The following is a 16,862-nucleotide window of genomic DNA, read 5'->3' as shown; positions in this document are numbered from 1 at the left end:
ATGTCAAAGAGAAGGCATATAAGTATCTGGTAAGACACCAAATAGAGTATGGTTCCAGTGTATGGTACCCTCACCAGGATTACTTGATTCAAGAACTGGAAAAAATCCAAATAAATGCCGCTCGATTTGTTCTGGACGATTTCCGGCAAAAAGTTGCAAAGTTTAGGCTGGGAAGACTTGTGAGAAGGAGATGAGATGCTCGACTAAGTGGTATGTTCCGAGCTGTCAGTGGAGAGATGGCGTGGAATGATATTAGCAGACTGAGTCGTATCTTTAAAAGTAGGAAAGATTACGATATTAAAATCAAGTTGGAATTCAAGAGGACAAATTGGGGAAAATATTCGTTCATAGAAAAGCGAGTTAGTGATTGGAATAACTTACGCAGGGAGATATTCAATTAATTTCCAATTTATTTGCAATCACTGAAGAAAAGACTAGAAAAAACCAGATAGGGAATCTGTCATCTGAGCGACAGCCCTACATGTATATCACTAGTGAATGATTGATAATGTGGGCTCGAGAATAATTTTACGACAAAAATATGTATAAAGTAATAAACTAATTACCAATATTACAGAACCAATCTAAAAATGATAATAAGCAAACAGAGCAATAAGTTACCCCGTAAAGAAATATTTGTGTGCGTAGAGTGTGAGCTTTTAATCCTCGTATCACTGGGTTAGATGAAAAGTATGGTACATTCACGTAGCTCGTAGGATATTCGAGTGTACAACAAGTAAAAGTTAAATAGGACACAAAATGAAAACAACTTGGATTGATACATCTGAAGCTGGAGTAGAACCCCCAAGTTGTATAAAAAGCCTCAATATGAAGCACTTAACAGTAAAAGATAGAAGGATAGCATTACAGTATTTTGAGATGTTAGATCGTGTTAGAGCTATTGTAGAGAACGGTTATATTCTGAGGAGATCATGGCTGCCCTCCAATATTCTTCTCAACTCTGGAGATCCTGGAATGAAATAACATTTCTAAAAGGGTTTTTGCATCTTGAGTTTTGTAACTATGGAGTGATAATTCATTAAGGCGATCTTGGTAGCAAGATCAAAACGCGTGAGCCTACAATAGTGGTAACTCGAGCTAAATTCCCCAAAATTCTAATAAAGGTAAAGGAATTTTATTCTCTAATAGTCTAGAATGCAAACGTATTTAAACAAGGCGCAAGTTAATTCTAGCCCGCACAAGGGCTCTGCACTGAAATTTGCATAAATATTAGCGATCTGAACTATCACAACCCCTAAAGTTTATCCAGCTCACCTACATAACTGTAGAGTGGCTAGCTGGTACCTGCGCCTTGTTCAAATACTTTTGCAATCTAACTTATTGGTGTCTAAAACTAATTTCCCTAATTATAATATCATTTAATTTACGTGAAATTCTACGATTTGCGGTTTCAGAAAGGGTAAATTTAGATCTGGCCTAGAATAGCAACAAGCAGTCGGTTGAATAATCAAATAAATCCCATAAATAATGACGTACCGGAACAACCTAACGGTGCACGAATGGCCAATAGAAACAGGGGCAGACCCCAAACCACGCTGCGACTAGTAAAAGAGAAAGGTATAATTGTAAAATCTCGAAAGGTTTTAAATTTAGAAAACACCTGGTCGCTAAGAGAAAGTAGAGGATGATACCAACGATTAATCACTATATATATTCAGAAAGAATGAACACTTCCCCCATAAGGAGGCTGCCCTTGAGGACAAAGTATACTATCTATATTTATGACTGTAAAAATAATTTCTGAGTATGGATAATGAGCCTTTCAAGCCTTTGAGAACCACAGTTTTTGTTAACGACTCTCATAGATTGAACCTTGAGAGGAATTCTTCGAAGAACCTAAGAATTGTTCCTCTCGCACCGATCGTGAGGCCTATAACCTCGATGTTATCCAGTCCGTATTCACGTCGGTAGAAGAGGATAGTTGTTTCGTAGATGCTTTTCTTTTCCTCGTGTACTTCACTGGGCTGATTGTCGTGCGATTCAAACCTAAGCGTAGGATCAATAATACAACCTGTGAAAATAAAGTTTGCTGAATGAAGTCATAACGGTCGATCCGGAAACACTGGTGACAACAACGCTGCACTATCGTAGCAGCAGGTTTTGACCACCTGCTCCGGACGTTGTTCAGTTGAGCATCGTGTCTGTGCTGTGTAAGACCTGTTTTACAAAGTGCGTGTTTAGTGCGTTGGTTCTGAACTGCGAACTGGAACATTAACGACCAAAAGATCAATGTACGGTTTTGTTTTAAGCTTGGCAAGACACCGAAAGAAACGCATGCGATGCTGGTCCGTGTTTATGAAGATCAAGCACTGTCCTTGAAATGTGTGTACGAGTGGATCGCCGGTTTTCGAGGAGGCCGGGAAAGTGTTTCCGACAAAACCCGTAGCGGATGACGGGCGACCGCCGGCAGTGACGAAAACATTGAGAAGGTGAGGATATTAATCACGAACGATCGGCGAATAACTGTGCACATGATAGTGGATGAACTGCAGATTAACCGTGAATCCATGCGACAAATCGTTTCCCATAACTTAGGGAAGAGGAAAACGTGTTCTCGTCTTGTGCCAGAAAATGGGGCTGTGCAACTTGAACATCCCCCATACTCGCCAGATCTCAATCCTCCAGACTTCTTCCTATTCCCACGACTCAAAATCACTTTGAAAGGAAAGATATTTGACGATATTCGTGACATCCAACTAAACGTGACGAGGCTTTCGAACACCATCCCAAAGGACGCCTTCTTGCAATGTTTGCAGGACATGTATCGCCGACCTCAGCAATGCATAGTTATGGGAGGGAACTATTTCGAAGGATAGTACGGTCACTGTCGTGCATTATTCATCAATGTTGATAGTACAGGACTATTCACCGAACTTTATTGTCACATGTTGTATATCCATTGGTGTTAGTTTTGAAGGCTATCATATCAATCCTACGGATACTGCCGTTCTCCGATCATCCATGGACCTCTTCGTGAACTTAGTAACCAGCGTCTCGGAAAGACGGAGCGACGGAGCTTCGTATGGTATGGTGACTAGTAAGTCACCTTGTTTCGCCGTACGGTCAGTATCCTAGGACATGAGAAAGGGTTAATTTCTCGTTGTGGCAACGCCGACAACGTTTATTAACATGGACCTGCTTGGGACAGCTCGAACGGCTGCGAAGTTAGCGGTCATCTTTTGAGCAGTCACGAGGATAGCGCTAGTTTTTCATATTTCAAAGAAACCTTACTTTATGGAGATCACTCACCAACCAGCCGCTGTAGACCAAGTTAACAAGCCCAAGTCCTGTTCATAAGGCTTGCACGGAGAGAGACACTCATTGACAAAATTATCTGTTATTTTACAAATAACTGGCCGGCAGCTGATTGGGCGCAGTTTGTAACAGGAGAGATAACTCCCCTAGATATATGCAGACGTTTTCTCACTGCCCCTTGACAATGCAGGAAGAGGTGCTAGCACAGAAAACGGCATTTATTGCAGCTAAATCAAATTCCGAGTGCTAGAGCTTGATAGCGCGTAGTATAGGGTAAACTCATTACGAGGGATGCCGCAGGTCATGTCAATCAATCATAAATATCATCGCCTTATGACATTATGAGAATAAGTCAATCAAACCAGTAATAAATAATGAGGTGAAAACATTATAGAAACAATAGTCCTAACTTCACGACTTGTAAGTACGTAAATAAATACAAATTCGAGTGCGTTTCGTTTAACTTCATGAATTGCCACATTGCACATTGACCATCTCACGTAACACAAATTACTTAAAGTAAATAGAGAAAACATAAGGAATTTCAATCAATCAATCAATCAATCAATCAATCAATCAATCAATCAATCAATCAATCAATCAATCAATCAATCAATCAATCAATCAATCATATCAGGAACCACAACGTCCAAGATTTTGTGAGGTATATTTCGAGAGATATATCTTCATATTATTATTATTCTACTGCGGCTTTTCCCACACCTTTGGTGTAGTGGGTGCGTACTGTGAAGCACATGTGAATTTGACCCTATTTTACGACCGGATGTCCTTCCTGACGCCAACGCCATGTGGAGGGAAGTAATCACTATTGCGTGTTTCAGTGATGGTTGGTTGTGTGGTATGTTGTCTTAATATGAATAGGAGAAGTTTCGAACAAACTCAAACAATCAGTCCTCAAGCCAGAATAATTAATGATATGCGATTAAAATCAGCAATCCGGTCAGGAATCGAACCCGAGGTCCTCTGAACCGAAGGTCTCAACATTGACCTTTCAACCAGGGAGCTGGAGGAGTGATACCTTTCATGTCGGATTAAAAAGAAACGAGTAAATATCTTCGGTTCGGCATTGTACCCCCATAATAATCTCCTCGGTTACCATAATAATGGTCTGTCAGTAGGTTCGTGTTCCTCGTTCACAATGTTTTGTGAATTCTCCTGGGGAAATTAATGTGCTAACTAGCAAGAACTTCAGCATGAGGCATTCCAGATATAACGAGTAGTAAAATCAAAGGGGTGAAGCTCATTAAACAGATTGCTTGTGAAGACTGAGCCAATACAGACGAACACATCCTTGTTTTTATTCTCCACACCAAACGTTTGGCACAATATGGTCAATAGAGCTGGGAGCTTGTTGAGGAAACTCTGACTCTAAAATGATCCATTGGGGATAGCGAACAATAACATATAACAGATCGTTCACACTCACCCTCGTAAGCTGATGGAAAGAACTCCATAAAGTTATTAGAGACCGCTGAGTGAGTTGGCTAGGTGGTTTGCATTGTGGAGCAATTATACTGCATTCGGGAGGAGGTAGGTTCCAATGTTATCCCCTGGTTTCCTATTACTCCAAATAATTGCTGGGACCCTGGTCGTGTGCTTCCTAGTCCTAACCCTGACCTCACCAATCATCACGAGGCCTGTCCGAATCACTGTGACGTAAGACAAAATGCAAAGATGTTTTAGGGACGCTACATATAAAACAGCTGATAGTGTCCAGCCACCCAGTCTTATCATCATTTCCAATCTAACATGACTGTTAATGAGATGCACGAGTATGGTTGTTATCTCTCATTATTTATAGAATATGCTGTAGTTGTCGGTGATTACTGTTTTAAGAAAAAGTACAAGAGGGAATCCATCCTCTATTAACCATTATCAGAGGGAACCGTGGGAGAGGACCGACATATTTAAAAATAAAATCATTCAGCGAAGGAAAGGCAAAGGCTACGACGGGAGAAAAATAAAACACTCCGTACGCCTCGCAAAAGTAATACCATCGGGATAGGAATAGACTATTTATTATTATTATTATTATTATTATTATTATTATTATTATTATTATTATTATTATTATTATTATTATTATTATTATTATTATTATTATTATTATTATTATTATTGATACGGTGATTTATCGTTTAACGCAGAGAAGAGGAGGTGCGTGGGATGAATGGCTGGACAGGGGATCACTTAGAGTGACAATTTACTTTAACTAGTTTTGGAAATTTTATATCTTTCCTTTCTTAAAATACAGAGAGAGTAATGTAATTATGTAACATAAGGCAGAAATGTTGAAATATTCCTTGGGGATATTGACATTAAACAACGGGCTCGTCAGCTCCAACGATGCATTGGACTTAGAAGTCTTTAATAAGGTACAAGGTGAACAGCTAGAAACGGCCAGGCATTAAACTACATATAAAGCAGCATAACTGGTCCTAACAGGTAAAATATTGTAGAGTCTACGCTCCAAAATATACAAAGGCTATTTACATTTTCAAATACAATGATAACCCGTAGGGTGACCCCACTTCATAGTGTTCCTACAAAGATTACCCCATAGTGGGCTTATGAATGACAAAATTTTACAATCAGGAAAAGTACTGCTCCCCAGGGGAACCTAAACGTACACGCGGTTACCCGAAAAAAAACATACGGAATATACAGGGACATAATTACCCATTCTACTAGGCCTTAGAAAGGAAAAGTAAAGGTTGCACAAAACAGGCCATTAACAAAAGGCAAAGAGACGAAACACCAGCATTGCTTAGAAGAATGTTCTGGAGAAGACAAGAACCTAAGTGGGCTTAAGGCCCAATGACACAAAGGCTAATCCTATGCTAAAGAGGGTGACTAAAGAGGAACGATTAAAAACCGAGACAAATTTCCAAAATTTAGAGGTTCAACAATTTCAGATTAAAAGTAGAAGGGAAGAGTTCCGAGGGTCACCACTCGTGCTCCCTTACAATTAAATATTTCCTCAGTAGGCAATATAAATTAAGTCCGAAAATTTAGCAGAACGTCCTACATTTCATCCGCACCCCTCAAAAAGGAAAGAGATTTTAAGGAAAACCGCTGAAGACTTCCCTCGAAACACACGCCGGCACAATGACATGTTTAGGTAAATTCTGTTATTAACTCTTAGCATATGATATCCTTCCAACTGGCCGCACCCTTTCTCCTGATTTCATCCAACCTATGTCAAATTGCACTCTGAAACACCGGCGCAAATCAGACAAGACGGCCCTAAGGTGCTCTCTGAAATAATTTCGCAAGGGAATGTTCTAGATGAAATTAAAATCAGAGCGCTGATAGGCTACAATTCCGTACACTCTCCCGTGTTTGACTGACGAAACAACTTAGTTACGGGCATGCGATAGCTTACATTAGAGGAGAAGCGTGGTGAGTGTTGAAAACTTCAGCACATACAAGAAAAACAATAACCAGAAGAAAGGTTTACCTACTACAACACATTAAATATTGTACCATTACAATATTACAAAAGAGAACTGCAATCAAGGCAGAATAAACGCAATTACCCGCAACGAGATTAAGTAGATGGCGTTTTCACTGTATGTCACGGAAGTCTAGGTTAACATAATACCGAAAGATATATAATCATGATGGCAGTGTAAAGATAAAAACATGGGATTTGGATTTTTGAGGAGACCCAACACAGAAAAAAGTGACAAATTCATTGGCAATCCCAGCATCCGGACGTATCGTAAATAAGAGGCAAATTATTCCGATAAAACTTCGTAAAAGAAGAGAATTGAACAAAAGGAGCATATTAACCATACTGTTCCACTGAGTTATCTCAAAAACAAGGCAAAACATAAATAGAAAACGCGTAAATCCATCTTGAATATGTAAAAAGATTGAAGAAAAACCCAGCTATAGAACGCCAATTAAAATCAAACGTCCGAAGAAGAAAGAGGCTACAATAACGCGTTAATGTTGCCAAAACTTGTAAAGCAGACCAGTTTAATATACATTTCGTAATAGTTTCCGACATATTGAAGGTCTGAGCATACAAATTAAAGACCAACCCATCAAATCTATAAAGAAAAATAGTTGTTCGATTAGAAGGCCTAGAATATTTTTAACATGTGTCAGCTGATATAAATTACGTCTTCTTGTTTCATAATTGAGCACCTAAAGATGGTATCCCACTAGGAAGATGCGCGACAGGCTACCCGAGGTTACCTGAGCCGAACCATGACGATCCGGACGCAGAGTACGTCTGCCTAGCCAGTCACCAAACACGAGGATCGCTCCCAGCTGCAGGAAATGAACCAGACCTAGGCCATTCCAAGAGCGGACGGAAATAAGATAAGTTTCTTGTACTGAAATACGTAATTTGGTAGATAGTATTCGCGTAAACCATGTATAGTCAAGTGTAGTAGTAGTGCCGTTCTATATCGTCAAAAATAACCTACAAAAAATTAGATTCTCACGAGTGATTTCGGTATAGAATGATGTGAAGTAGTCAGGTGGTCATCCACATAAATAACCAAATCCCAGTTAGGTATTAAAAGAGATACACAATCCAAGAAACGTTATGCCACAGTTGAAGACGAAGTTTTAATAAGAAGAATGAGTTTTGAGATTATACAGATTCCAAGTAGTATTATGAAGGGAATGTAGGTGAGATATTCTGAGAATGCAGAGAGGTAATACGTTGTTGTTGTAAGATAAGATGTTATGAGAGGTAGAAAGTTCATCAGACAGGATAAATGGTATTACGAATTAAGAAGATGTTGGTCGTATGTTAAAATTATATAATAAAATTAACTGTACGTCGAGGAAGTCGTTATTATAAAACGTTGAGGTTAATAAGAAGAAATATGAGTTGAAGCGGATAATTTATGAAGGCATAAATTTACTATAGGAAAGAAATGAAAGATGAATTCAATGAAAGAATGTACTACGATGAAACGAAAGAAGAGATGGAAAGTTTGGAGTAATGTACGTTACGATTGACGGAAACTAGGATCGCAAGTGCTACTAATAGAGTAATATTGTATGATATCAAGAATCCATGCATTATAGTAATGGCAACGTATAGTTTTAACCTTCGTGAAGTAGGACGGCAGGTCGTCGTCATCTACGGGTATCACTTCGAAAGCAAATGTTTATTGCACTTGGATATGTTAAGTTGAAATTCTGTTAAATAGCTACATGCTTTTAAATGAATCATGGCATCATTAAATTATCCTAGAGGGCCATTGCTACTGCATATAATAATACGTAATGGATTGATGTATCACGTCGTCAAATATGAGTTTTCCCCAACGTTAGTTATTTCACGACCGAACTCGATAGCTGCAGTCGCTTAAGTGCGGCTAGTATCCAGTATTCGGGAGATAGTAGGTTCAAAACCTACTATCGGCAGCCCTGAAAATGGTTTTCCGTGGCTTCCCATTTTCACTCCAGGCAAATGCTGTGGCTGTACCTTAATTAAGGCCACGGCCACTTCCTTCCCACTCCTAGCCATTTTCCTGTCCCATCGTCGCCATAAGACCTATCTGTGTCGGTGCGACGTAAAGCCACTAGCAAGAAAAAAGTTATTTCAAGCGGGATATGATAGTTCTAATTATAATTATTTAAGGTTGTATAGGTCAAGCCATACTATATGATTACTTTGAAGAGGAATGGCAATTTCATGATATAATTATGAATGATAGAATAGTATTAATTTATTCTCAGCATATACATTTCTTGGCTGAAAAGAGAACAAGAAATTTATCGAATTTCCCTATGCTTGTGAAGCGAGAGAAAACCATATGAGGTAATTCAAGAAAAATGTTATTAAACACTGTGTTTTAATGGTGATATAAACATGTAAGAATATTTCAGAAAACGAAGGATATTAACTTGAGAGAACCTGATCGTAACGAAACTTAATTCTTTTTTCCCAGGAGAAGATTGCTGATTTCAATGACGATAAGCAGAAACGACAGATAAAAATGTAATCATGAACAAATGAATTGAACATACTAGAAGGTTATCAAGAATTCAATTTTGAATCTTAAGTACATTACCTTAATTTTCTCTTCCTAGATGTTTACTTTGTTTCTTACTAAATGATTGTAAGCCAACATTAACCCTAGATCTTATTTCTAGATTTCTACAGTAGTATGAGATACTTTAGATTTAAGGCGATGAGTCTTCGAGTAATAACATTAACAAACGCATACGTCGGATGGTAACGTCCTTCGAATTCACTATCAGATAAGTTGTATACGGGATTCGGTGTATCCGATTTTCTTTGATACCACGTAAAACAACTAGACATTCAAGAACTCTGAGAAGCTGGTTGGGATTCCTTTTGCGTACACCACCCTGGACGCGGGAAGGGCGTAATATCTTGCTAAATATATTTGAACTTACCTCACTTGGTCACTGTCCTAGGTGGCCATAGTGGTGAAGCAGCGCAGTTGACATAGTAGAGGAAGATATACGCCTGGTACTATTCTTCTTCTTCCTATTCTTCTTATTATTATTCAGTTCGTGGCTGATAAATACTCGCCATCACATAATTCGCGGCCTTATAGCAAAAACCTTTCGCGAAAACGGATGGGAAGTACAGTATACGAAGAAATGAACTGCTTTGATGAAAATGGAAGCATGGGAAGAGTAGATATTCTAGCCATCGATAAACAGGGAGATCGTTCTGTAACATTGGACCCAACGGTACGTATACAATCAGGCGTACAGCAGTCGCACGATGTGCACTCGGATAAGCAGGCAATCTACGTCAATGTATCCAATTACATCATGAAGAAACATCATATGAACTCCGTCACCGTTAGTGGGTGCAAGAGGTACCATACCGCGAATGATGGTCGAGTTGTGGAACAGCTTTGCCCTCAAGGAAAGCTGCCTAGCCACGACTTCCAAGGCGGCTATGCGTGGGACAGTGGTTCTTTAAGCAACCATTTTTATTCCGGGATATAAACTTATTACAATGCCGTGTCGTATGGCAAAGCTGCTGACGGTCAGTTTCCTATATAAAAGATTATTATTATTATTATTATTATTATTATTATTATTATTATTATTATTATTATTATTATTATTATTATTATTATTATTATTATTATTGAAATTAGCCAATCGTATAAGCACAAAAATATATTTTAAAGTTCAGTCTCGGTTTTGATACTCCAGGTCCATCATCAGTATTTAAAAAACATTTAAAACAAGTTAATCCGTATAGGTGTATCGTCGAGATAAAACGCTGCCAAGATGCAAATGTGCTGCAGATTCATAATATGCAGCCAAGACGAAATGCATAAAGTATATCAGAACTACGGTACGGTCTCTGTTGTGAGGGCAGATGAATATTAGTGGCGGAACTTGAGAATGTGATAGTCTGGGCAACGGGCGAATCACAGTCTTCTCTCTGCATAGTAAGCCTATGAGAACCGTATCGGTTTCATAATATCCTTCTCCGCACAATTTACTACAAATTGCAGCTACGAAGGACACAGTGTACGTCAGGAAATTTCTTTGTGAGGTGCTTTGTCGTCTCCGCTGCTGATAATGTGACCTCTGTCAAAGTCGCTAATGAACCATTGTCGCAGTCTCACATGAACATAAACCATTAATTATTTCTGTTGACAGTAAACTGACTCTCCTATCCCTATTACTGAATATATCTGTGACGTTGTCGAATGTAAATGACCTAGATGTGATACATGTAACATCTATCACTTCGTTAGTGTTGTGTTCTGGAGAATCCCTGTGAAAAGAGAATGATAGTGTATCTTCTGTTACGTGCCCTGATATTTGCATACAACTATGACATTTCTAAAAATTTCCAAAATTTGAACACTAGACAATATACATATTATTATGTGAACGAGTAAATGAATGGTTGCTCTGACTATATATATACGTATGCATATTTGCTATTGGCTTTACGTCGCACCGACATAGATATGTCTTATGGCGACGATGGGACAGGAAAGGGCCAGGACTGGGAAGGAAGCGGCCGTGGCCTTAATTAAGGTACAGCCCCAGCATTTGCCTGGTATGAAAATGGGAAACCACGGAAAACCATTTTCAGGGCTGCCGACAGTGTGGTTCGAACCTACTATCTCCCTAATACTGGATACTGGCCGCACTTAAGCGACTGCAGCTATCGAGCTCCGTCTGACTATATTTGACAGTTGTTAAATTAACTATACATTGCGAGCTCACAATATAATTATTGTTCTTATTTTTATTGTTACGGGATTTCCGTGCCTCACAGAGCGATAACAAGTACCCGGGGTGATTGAGCGGATAACTGGAGCATAATTTAACACATCAAATTTTGAAATTTTAATGCTGTTCCTTTTTTCCTCTAATTTAAAAAGTGATAAATAGAAAATCTGAAACAATAATAACAATGTAATAATGAGCTCATCAGCTCCAACAACAATGACTTAAAGTCCAAACAACAGGAACAAAAATTGAGAGAATTGTAAGAGCTAATTTACACAGAAAAGAGCTGGATCGCTCTTGGCACTTATAAGATTTGCAAGAGCACGATCTTCTCCTATCCTTCACCCAACAGGGGAGGTGCGCTCCAATTACATCATACTCCAGCCTCGCAGATATGTCAATATTATTATGGCGCTCTTACAATCTATCAGTTTTCCTTGATAAAGGTATTTACACATCATTGCCCTGATATGAGCTCATGCTCAACAGTTCGTAACACACTGTTTCGGAAACAATTACCGAATAAACAGGGGGAATGAGTGCCAATAGTAAATGGCCTTAATGTAGAAAAGAAAAGGCTAAACACGACTGGCCTTAAACAAAAGGCTAGGAGGCGAAGCACTTGCACTTCTCCTTGAAATACGTAAAACCCTAAGAGGGATTATGGCCTAATGATACAGAGCCTAGGCCTCTACTGCGGAGTGACTAAATGAGAAACATTAAATACCAAATAAGTGTTAAGAATTCGAAATGCTTAAAATCCTTCGTCACCCCATACCCAGCGGAATGGGAATCAACAGAGGGTAATCACTCTTTGTTCCCTTACATTACATATTTCCCAATAGGGAGTAGAACAGAGTCTTCAGAATGGCCAGAAATTCTACATTTAAACTACCAGACTTAGAACTTTACATGAAATAAAAGACGTCGAAACCTTCCCCTCGAGCTATCTGTCGGAGCTATCACATGTTTAGGAAAATTCTGCCAATTATCTTCTGTTGCTGCTCATACGGAATGCCACCCGCGGCCCCTGTCTCCGTTTGGACACGCCGCACTCAATTAACTGAAGAAATGAATAACACCATACGGCCGTAAAGTGCCCAGCGTTTATAGTATATTTTTAGGGGAAGGTTCCAGAACTAGTTACTGATAAGCTAGATTCCTGTGCACACCCCCAATTTTAATTGGATGGACAATATATTTACAAATTTCTGATCGGTTGATTACTATTGAAGAAGGAACCAGCAGAAGTGTTGACAACTTTGATTCATGAATAAAACAATTTTAAAAAACCTAAGGTTTGCCAATTGTGAAAATACAAATTCCTTAATAATTTAGAGTTCAACTCGCTGTCGGAATCAATTAGACGAATGCTAGCGATATCTAATGTTAGAAAACCATAATATAGTCTAATACATCAGTTCAAGTTAGAATACATAGATGGCCTTATGGAAGGCGCGCAGTTTAACTGGCCGGAGAATGTGTACTACCGGTACAATTATTATTATTATTGTTAATATTCACAGCGTACGAATTCCTTTGTGCTTCAATAATGTTGCTTTTATTACTAATCGTTCTGTTTTCTTTGCCTTTCCATTAGGGTCCACAGTACTGTGGGCCACATTAAACCTCATTCATTTCTGCTTTTCTTTCGATCAGCCCAGTATTTCCTCATCCTGTCGGAATGGGCTTTTTTTTGTCCTTGCAACCAGGTGTTGCCAGTCCGTTTTCTATTCGAGTGAACATGGCTGATCGTTTGATTTCAGAATCCGGTAAATGCGTTGATCCTAGAATATTATCTATTATATTCTGCATCGTGTGGTATGTTCTTTTCCTGCACACCTTCCTAGACTCCTTCAAGCTAATTCATGTGTCTTTCTGCTCTGCATGTATTGAGATTTAGCTGAATTTTCTAGTGACATAAATTTGATGTGTCCTTAGAAATAAATTATTCTCTTTTGAAATTATTTTTTTCTATTTTCTCTGTCTTTTTGAATAATTCCACATTTGATTGCAGTCGAAATTCTTGTCCCATTTTCCTAGGCCCTTGTATTTTCCTCAAGATTTTTCTCTCCTTTTTCTCAATGATTTATAGAAGCCTTCCGTTTTAATTGGACTGTATCCGATCGCATACGAACTTTCTCTCATTATCACAGTAGGTACTGTAACGTCTGAGTTCTGCGGAGATTGAGATTGATTCTTTGTTACATACAATGCAGCATACCCAAGTGATATGATGTTTTCATCTTTCTTGCCCTTTCCTATAACGCTATTCCTAGTAGACCTGTAGAAGTTATTCACTCCCCTAGATTTTCTTATTATGGTCATTATTATTCACCTCAGTTGCTAAAGGTTAGTTATCACGTGTGGTTTCTCAGAACATACTAAATCTCCGAAGTGAAAATTGAAAGTAAGTTCAGATGAGAGTTGATTAATACTCTAGTATTACATCAGAACCGACGGAGTGACAATGACTTGAAATGGCTTTAATATTTGTTGTAGAGGTAGATGATGGTGGTGATTATTGTTTTAACAGGAAGTACCACTAGGCAACCATCCTCTGTTAACCCTAGTCAAAAGAAACTAATAGAAGGGGTCCGACACTTAGAAACATTCAAGTATCGGGCAACAAGTATTAAAGTATCGGTCAAAAAAGACAAAGGCCGCTGCGGACAAGTATATTACTTCCTAGGCTTCGTGTACGTATTGCTGTCGGGGTAGGAAAAGGACAAGACTTGACCAAGAGAGATGGGATGTGATTGAGGAAAGTAAGGAGCCTCGCACAAGTAGGTGAAATCAATGCCAGTACCCGTGGTCGCAGACCCAAGCGCCCAAGTTAAAAGTCCATGGGTCCCCTTTTAGTTGCCTCTTACGATAGGCAGAATATACCTTGGACGTTATTCTACCACCCCTCGCACAGAGTGATGTACAGACAGATATTATTGTTTTAAAGATGATTACAACCAGGCAACTATCCCCTATTGGCTAGAATGAACAAAGATGGATCCCGAACCTTCAAAGACAAGTTATTTCAAGAAAATTGGAGGGTAATGAAAGACATTAAAATGATACCTTTATATTCCTGCTCTCACAATTCCATTCTTCTTCTTCCCTTTCCTCTTCTTATTACTATAAGCGTCGATCAAAAGGTTTCCGTTCGACAGCCGTACAGTCCTGAATCGGGATGCCAATCAGTCAAAACCGCTGTGAACATTCAGGCAGTCGTCCCACCTACGCACCAGGTTGAAGGTCCCCGTGGGGTAAAACACCGTTTCCTGCCGCGTGAAGAAGTTCATAATCGCCTGCTGCACATCTTCGTCCGACAGGAAGCGATGAATTTTCAAGGCCTCTTTGAGGGGACCGAAGGCATATGGTGTGATCAGAATATAGCGCGGGTGCTCGCTTGTTGTTCGTAATGGATGAGGCTGGCGTCCCAGATCGACCGGCGTCTTGTGACGAAAGGCGACCTGTACGGAACTTGCTGCACCATTCCACAACGGTGGTATTCAACTGATATGCTGCCCCGTACACAGTCTTCATTCTTCGATGGATCTACACCAGTGTTTGTCCTTCGGCATCCAGGAACAGAATAACAACACGTTGGTCCTGTTTGGACGCATTTGGTAAAATCTTCGCCATAGTACACGTGGCCGCATTTAACGTACGCACCTCGGCACGACACGATTGCCACACTAATGCCGTTGCCCACACGTTCGTGCTTGTATACTCGCATCCGAGTAGCGTTACGCTGAACGTTCGCTGAAGCAACGCCCTCAACTGGAAACTTTTGTTCACACCCTCTGTTATTATATTAAACCCACTACCATGACGAATAGAGTACCATCTGTTCAGACGAAAAAGAAGTTCACCAAGAAAGGTCGTATAGGAAATATGAGTGTGAGGATGGACACTGGCTCAGTAATTGAATGGAAAGCCAGTCTCGATTATGAGCCTCAAAAGTACGAACTTACACTCCCAAATTCAGAGTTCCTGAGGCCCCCTTTTTGTCATCTCCTACGACAGCACCTAGTACATAGGTGTTAATTTAAGGAATTGTCTTCATTGGGGTAATCATATTAACGAAGTAGTTAAGAAATATTAAAGATCTCTTCACAAAATAATGAGAGTATTTAGAGGTTGTAGTAAGGATGCAAAGGAGAGAGCATATAAATCTCTGGTAAGATAGCAGTTCGAGTATGGCTCCGGTGTGTGGGACCTTCAATAGGACTACTTGATACCAGAACTGTAAAAAAATATCAAAGGAAAGCAGCACGATTTTTTCTGGGCGAATTACAACAGAGGAGTAGTGTCACTAAAATATTGCAAACTTTGGACTGGGAAGAATTAAAAGTAAGGAGACAAGATGCTCGGCTATGTGGTATGTTTCGAATTGTTAGTAATGAGTTGGCGTGGAATGACATAAGTAGAAGAATAGCGTTGAGTGGAGCTTTTAAAAGTATGAAGCATCATAATATGAAGAAAAATTTAGAATACAAGAGTACATATAGGGTCAAATATTCAATTATAGGACGAGGATTAAGACACGGGAATAAAATGTCAAGGGAAATGTTCGATAAATTTACAATTTAGTTGAATACATTTAAGAAACAGCTAGGTAAACAATTATAAATAAGTGTACATATGAGGTAAATAATTGATAGAGAATCTGCCATCTGGGCAACCGGCTTAATTGATCATTGATTGATGATTAACAGACTGGTTATTAGGTAGTGGAAACCAAATTCCGACACCGTACCTAATTCCGTTTTTGGTTGGTTGGTTGGTTGGTTGGTTGGTTGGTTGGTTGGTTGGTTGGTTGGTTGGTTGGTTGGTTGGTTGGTTGGTTGGTTGGTTGGTTGGTTGGTTGGTTGGTTGGTTGGTTGGTTGGTTGGTTGGTTGGTTGGTTGGTTGGTTGGTTGGTTGGTTGGTTGGTTGGTTGGTTGGTTGGTTGGTTGGTTGGTTGGTTGGTTGGTTGGTTGGTTGGTTGGTTGGTTGGTTGGTTGGTTGGTTGGTTGGTTGGTTGGTTGGTTGGTTGGTTGGTTGGTTGGTTGGTTGGTTGGTTGGTTGGTTGGTTGGTTGGTTGGTTGGTTGGTTGGTTGGTTGGTTGGTTGGTTGGTTGGTTGTGTGTACTACGTTTAATTTCCGTGTAAAGGTAGATTCATTTTTAATGCTGAGCTGAATTAGTGCAGCATTCAAATTAAGATGCTGTTGTTCCTAGAGCGAGCACTGATATGTATATGAAATACAGGACTGCATTTCAGTCGCGTACTAAACGCTACAGCGAGGTGGTTGGCGTGACTTACTGTAGCGGCCATTACAATAAATCTGGGAGTATTCGTAATTTCACCCCC

The sequence above is a fragment of the Anabrus simplex genome, chromosome 5 (assembly GCF_040414725.1).
Source record: "Anabrus simplex isolate iqAnaSimp1 chromosome 5, ASM4041472v1, whole genome shotgun sequence".
In the NCBI taxonomy this organism is placed as follows: domain Eukaryota; kingdom Metazoa; phylum Arthropoda; class Insecta; order Orthoptera; family Tettigoniidae; genus Anabrus; species Anabrus simplex.
The sequence above is the reverse complement of the archived record's forward strand: the minus strand, read 5'-3'. Positions refer to the sequence as shown.